Genomic DNA, 6,908 nt, shown 5'->3' with positions numbered 1-6,908 from the left:
AGTAAACCTATGTAGCAATCAGGCAGATCAAGATAGAGGAGGAGGAAGTTTCCCCCTACGTCATCCCAGAGGTAACTGCTGTTCTGAATATTACCATGGACTAGTTTTGCCTGTTTTTGAACCTCACAGATGTGGAATCATACTGTTCTGCCGTTGTGCCTGTTTTCTTCCATTTACATTGTTTTTGCAATTTATCCATGTTGCTGTATGTGCCAGTAGCTTGTTTCTTTTTATTGTTGGTAATATTCCATTGTATGAGTATATCCTAATTTATTTATCTTTTCTCTTATTAAAGATCACTAAGATTGTTTCCAGTTTAGAGCTGTTGTGATTAAAGTTGCTAAGAACATTCTTTTTCTTTTTTAGGTGTTTCATTTTTTTAACTTTTTATATCGGGATATACTCAATTAACAAACAATGCTGTGATAGTTTCAGGTGAACAGTGACGGGACTCAGCCATACATACACATGTATTCATTCCCCCCCAAGCTCCCCTCCCATCCAGGCCGCCACATAACATTGAGCAGAGTTCCATGTGCTCTACAGTAGGTCCTTGTTGGTTATCCATTTTAAATATAGCGGTGTATAGGTGTCCATCCCAAACTCCCTAATTATCCCTTCCCCCCATCCTCCACCTCAATTCCCCTGCCAAACATCAGTTCTTTCTCTAAGTGTGTGAGTCTATTTCTGTTTTGTAAGTTCATTTGTATCATTCTTTTTTGGATTCCACATATAAGGGATGTCATATGATATTTCTCCTTCTGTCTGACTTACTTCACTCAGGATGACAATCTCTAAGTCTATCCATGTTGCTACAAATAGCATAATTTCATTCTTTTTAATGGCTGATTGTATATATGTACCACATCTTCCTTATATCCATTCCTTTGCTGAGGACAATTAGTTGCTTCCACGTCTTGGCTATTTTAAAAAGTGCTACAGTGAACACTGAGGTGGACGTATCTTTTCAGATCATATTTTTCTTTGGATATATGCCCAGGAGTGGGATTGCATGGTCATGTGGTAGCTCTATTTTAGTTTTTTAAGGAACCTCCATGCTGTTTTCCAGAATGGCTGTACCAATTTGCATTCCCATCAACAGTGTAGAAGGATTAGGAGTATTCTTGTACTTAGTCTTTTGATGAACACAGTCACTCATTTCTCTTTTTAGGTAATTATATAGGATTTAAATTACTCCAGGCTTAAGGTTTGACTGTGAGAGGCAGATGGGAGTTGATTTATAACTAGGAGCAAGAAGTGCAGCACTGGGCAGGATGTTGGCAATCACCATCGAAAAGGAACAAAGTGCCAGGCTGGGATCTCAGTTGCTGATTCTAGCTCATATATTCTTTTTTAAGATTTTTTTTTTAATGTGGACCATTTTTTAAAGTCTTTATTGAATTTGTTACAATGTATTACTTCTGTTTTATGTTTTGGTTTCTTGACCATGAGGCATGTGGGATCTTAGCTCCCCAACCAGGGCTTGAACCTGCACCCCCTGCATTGGAAAGCAGATTCTTAACCACTGGACTGTCAGGGAAGTCCCCTGCAGCTCATGTATTCTTAATAGGTAATGCTGCTCCCAAGGTGTTTCTTAGGTGAAGGGGGGTGAGGGGCAAAGGTATGTGAAAAAAAATCTTATATATTACAATGGTTCATGCCCTGAGATATGTTGATATACAGTCATATCATGGGAAGAAGGGCAATTAGGAAAAAAATTGCCTGACAGTGTTCTTTAAGTGGTGATAATGAAAACAGCTTGGGAAACACTTGTCTAGTTGAATGAATACATTCTCCTGGCTCCAACGTCTGGATTCTAAGGAGATTATCACTCTTTTTGGTCCAGGAGGGGAATTTGGGAATAAGTAACAGTACCTTGAGATGTTCATGGATTAACACAGCTAAGTTCTTTGTGTGTGTGTTGGGAGGGCCTGGGACTTGTAGGTACAAGGAAGATAACAGTCTGAAAGGACAAGTGAAGAACCAGAGTCCATGAAGATCTTGCTGTAATCAACACAGCAGCCAACTGGCCCGTGAGAGGAAAAGTTTATTTTATTAGCACCTCTGCTGAGGAAGGAAGTGATGAATGTCTCCACCAGCCCGCTGGGTGTCTTGTAAGATCAGATCTTGCCTGGAGGAAGCTCTGGAACCACAATATAAGCCACCACAGTCGAGGCTTCCTCAGCAGCCAGCACCCATTGTTCTCCTTTAGCTCATGCGTGATGTTTCCACCCCAGCAGGCCTTCCCTGGTGAGCAAATGGAAAGAAAATAAAAAATCTGGAAAGAATGAACGCATCAGAGAGAAAGCAGACACCATGCATCAAGATGCGATGCTCACAGCCCCTACAGTAGGCAGGAAGAAGGGAGCCTTGGAGGGAAGGAAGCCCCTGTGCTTCTCCTTAACCCATGTTCTCTTTAACCCAGGTTTCTCAGGGCGGGGGATGCTGCTCACCCCGACTTGCTTCTGAGGGGTGTGTGGGTAGCTGTGAGGAGTACCCCTGGGGCAGTGTAACTCCTTATCCCAACCCCGCTAAACCCCAGCACTGACTTCAGCCCCGCATTACACACAATGGCAGTGTGGTAGGTACAGTGGCCAAAGCCACTTGTAACCTGTGCGGCCTTAGTGAGTTTCCTTCCCTTTCTTAAGCTCTCTGGGCCTCAGTCCCCTGGTCTGCAGGATGAGGGTGGTAATGCTGGCCCCTCCCTCATCGTTATGAGGGTGAGACTAGTGAACATGTGTCAGGAGCTCAGAATAGAGCTTGGCACAGTTTCCTCTATGAGCAGTGGCCTGAGGATAACTCACAGTCCTACGAATGGCTGCACTGTTACTTATGATAACAGATGCCTGTCCTCAAGCTGCAACCACACTAGGGAGGAGACCACCTTCTAATTTCTTATTCAACTGCAAGACTGACAGGCAAGTGTTATTTTAATAATTTTCCCAACTCCTCTCTAGATTTCAGGCAGGGGTATTGCTGCCCCCTTGGGGCTGTCATTTCTTGATCGACTCCTTTTTCCCTCCCCTCTTTTCTCCCACTCAACAGCCAGGCTCCAGAAGAGGAGGTGGAGATAACCACTGTCCGTGGGGTGGGGGCGGGGTACATAGCTAAGAGGAAATTATGATGGAGCCTGATGACTCACGACTTGCTGTGGATTTGGTCCACTGGGGTGAGGTCACGGTGCAGACAGGGACTCAAGCCGAGGTCTGCTGGCCTAAGAAATTAAGCTGCTCACATGAACATGAGGGCTGCTCCCAGCTGAGGTGGTGGTCGTGGGCCCTGTGCACCACGTCCTCTTCCTTTCCATGCTCATCACATGGAATGATGAGCCTGGCTGGTGTAAATGCAGGTTGGATGGGTTCATCTGGTTATTGGCATAGCTTTCAGAGGCCCAGCTTCTTTGTTTTGTGTCCAGTTTCCAAAAGATCCTTTGACTTTTCTGGAAGGTTGTTCAATGATTTATTCTGAGTATCACAGGCTGAGCTCCCCAGGAAGCAGGCTCTGCAACAGAGGTTTGCCTGCACAAAGTTTCCTGGGGAGTGAACCCCAGGAAGCGGGGGAGAGGCAAAGGAGCAGGATGGATGAAAGGAAAAGTTGAACTTTGATGCTGTCCCAACAGAGGCTTCAGCTGATATCATGAGGAGCTCTGGAGCTAGGATGGCCCTTTACAGTTGGAACCCAGGGCAGGCTTTATACCCCCACACTGACCACTGGATACAGGCTTCTCTGGGAAGGCGCAGAGAGGCCTTGGGGGAGGTGGCTCGCTGTAAACCAGGGCCAACTCTAAGGATCCTAGCAACATTTCCCGAAGCTGGGTTAAAGAACCCCTCAACCTGGGACGAGACCTGGGCAATGCCCCTCAGTGTCCAGCACACTAAGCATGGGTGGTTGACCCTTCTACCTCTTGTGTGTGTGTCAGTCGCTCAGTTGTGTCCAACTCTTTGCGATCCCACAGACTATGCAGTCCATGGAATTCTCCAGGCCAGAAAAACGGAGTGGGTTGACATTTCTTTCTCCAGGTGATCTTCTTTACCCGGGGACTGAACCCGGGTCTCCTGCATTGCAGGCAGATTCTTTACCATGTGAACCACCAGGGAAGCCTGCTTCTTGCCGCTGTCCAAATCCTTCTCATTTTCTAAGACCTATAGAGTACAACGACTGAAGGTATAGGCTTCCAGTGGACTCAAGTTCAAGTCCTGTTTCTACTGTTCATTTGGCGATATTTATAGTGTATATTGTGCGGTAGTTTGAGCATTCTTTGGCATTGCCTTTCTTTGGGATTGGAATGAAAACTGACCTTTTCCAGTCCTGTGGCCACTGCTGAGTTTCCCAAATTTGCTGGCATATTGAGTGCAGCACTTTCACAGCATCATCTTTCAGGATTCGAAATAGCTCAACTGGAATGCCATCACCTCCACTAGCCTTGTTCGTAGTGAGTCCATTCTGAAGGAGATCAGCCCTGGGATTTCTTTGGAAGGAATGATGCTAAAGCTGAAACTCCAGTACTTTGGCCACCTCATGCGAAGAGTTGACTCATTAGAAAAGACTCTGATGCTGGGAGGGATTGGGGGCAGGAGGAGAAGGGGACGACAGAGGATGAGATGGCTGGATGGCATCACTGACTCGATGCACATGAGTTTGGGTGAACTCCAGGAGTTGGTGATGGACAGGGAGGCCTGGCATGCTGCGATTCATGGGGTCGCAAAGAGTTGGACACGACTGAGCGACTGAACTGAACTGAACTGATAGTGTATATTTCAGGTGCTGTTCAATGCACTATGGGTACAAAAGTAGTAACCCCTTTTATATTCCATGTGTGGCAGGGAGACATAGGCAATTTAAAAAAGGAATACACATGCACACACATGTACACTTAATATCAAATATATATTTGATATATATTGTATAAACTCTATGCATTATATATAATGATCATTGACATGGAGGATGTGGGAAGGGTGTGGGGGTGAAGGAATGTGGGAGGCTTGGTTTGTGCAGAGGTCAGGAAGGCTTCCTTCCCTGAAGTGAAGTGAAGTGAAGTCGCTCAGTCGTGTCCGACTCTTTTCGACTCCATGGACTGTAGCCTACCGGGCTCCTCCATCCATGGGATTTTCCAGGCAAGAATACTAGAGTGGGTTGCCATTTCCTTCTCCATCCCTGAGGAAGTGACATTTGAGCTGAGACAGGAAGTGTGACTGTGCAGAGATCCAGGGAGCGAGGAGTTCAGGTGAAGGGAACAGCTGTGCAAAGGCCCTTTGAAGGGAATGATCAGGGAGCACCGGGAGGCCAAGGTGTTGGGCAGAGTAGGAGGAGGAAAATGGAAGAGGAGGGGAGGGGTTTCAGGAGGAGAGAAACTCAGAAAGGTTTCTAGCCAATATCCACAAAAGGGAAATGTAAGGAGACAGAAAGCAGGTTGCCTGGGGCTGGAAGAGCAGGGAAGATTGGGGAGTGATGCCTAGGGGCATGCAGTTTCTGTATGAAACGATGGAAATGGTCTAATATCCATTGAGATGGTAACTGCACAACTCTGAGAATGTGCTAAAAGCCACACCGTTGTGCACTGTATGTAGGCAAACCGTATGGTATGTGAATTATATCTGATAAAGCTATTTTAAAAATAGAAGCAGTGGATCAGGTATGACCTGATGTGACCCCCCCATCTGAGGGTCTGAGATGGGGCGCCCCTGGAAGGCTTTAAGCGGGAGGGCAGAATAATAGGATTTACGTTTGAAGAGAACCTCTCTGCTCTGCTGCTGCGCTGAGAACAGGCTGAAGGGGGCAAGGAGCGAAGCCGAGAGGTGGCTAGGAAAGGCAATAGTCCAAGTGGCAGGTGCTAGAAATGGTGTGGCAGGGGAGTGGGTGGTCGAATTTAGACACCTATGGGTGGTGCCCGTAGAACTGCTGGGGGAAGGTTGTGAAAGAGCAGAGTCACTGTTTCAGTCCTGACTGGTAGAGTGGAGTGGCCATTTACTAGAATGAAGGCAGCTGTGGGAAAAACACATTTTGGGTGGAATCACGAGTCTGTGACTATGTGAGTTTCAGAGACCTGTGAGAGGTGGTATGAGTCATGTCTAGAGTCCAGCACGGGTGAACTCTGGGCTGGAGAGGGATTCTGGGAGTTACTACCATACTGATGGATTTTAGTCTTGAGACTGGTTGAGACCTTAGGGAGGAGTAAAAACACAAGTGATGGCCAAGACTGAACCTTTGAGCTTTAGTTTTCCAAACTTGGAAGATCTCCCTGGCACAGCTGTTGTGAGTGTTGGCAGGTGCACAATGAGTACAGTGCTCTCTCCCGCTACCTCTTTGATCTTGGAGTTCCTCAGATACACTTTACCGTCTGCTTAGTGTCTTCAGCCTTATCTTATTATTTTATCCAGTTCAGTCCTGAGCACTGACTCAGCCTCCCTGCTGGGAACACCAGCTACCTAAAGATCCTGGCTTTAGGTAGATCGGTGCCTACCCTCCAAGGATGTACCTTCCAGTGGAGAAAACAGAAAACCCCATCAACATGATAATGTATGGAAAACTCAAGGCGGGCGGTAACAGATGCACAGCCAGACTGGAGCTTCAGTTCACTCACTCAGTCATGTCCAACTCTTTGCGACCCCTTGGACCGCAGCTTCCCTGCGGTGGATGGATGGCTTCCCTGTCCATCACCAACTCCCAGAGCCTGCTCAAACACATGTCCATCAAGTCAGTGATGCCATCCAACCATCTCATCCTGTTATCCCCTTCTCCTCCTGCCTTCAATCTTTCCCAGCATCAGGGTCTTTTCCAATCATGCAGTTCTTCACATCAGGTGGCCAAAGTACTGAGGTTTCAGCCTCATTATCAGTCTTTCCAATGAATTTTCAGGACTGTTTTCCTTTAGGCTGGAGGTGGAAGGCATTAATTTAGATGGGAGA

This window comes from Bubalus kerabau, chromosome 11 (genome assembly GCF_029407905.1).
Source record: "Bubalus kerabau isolate K-KA32 ecotype Philippines breed swamp buffalo chromosome 11, PCC_UOA_SB_1v2, whole genome shotgun sequence".
NCBI lineage: Eukaryota > Metazoa > Chordata > Mammalia > Artiodactyla > Bovidae > Bubalus > Bubalus kerabau.
This window is presented reverse-complemented; position numbering follows the sequence as displayed.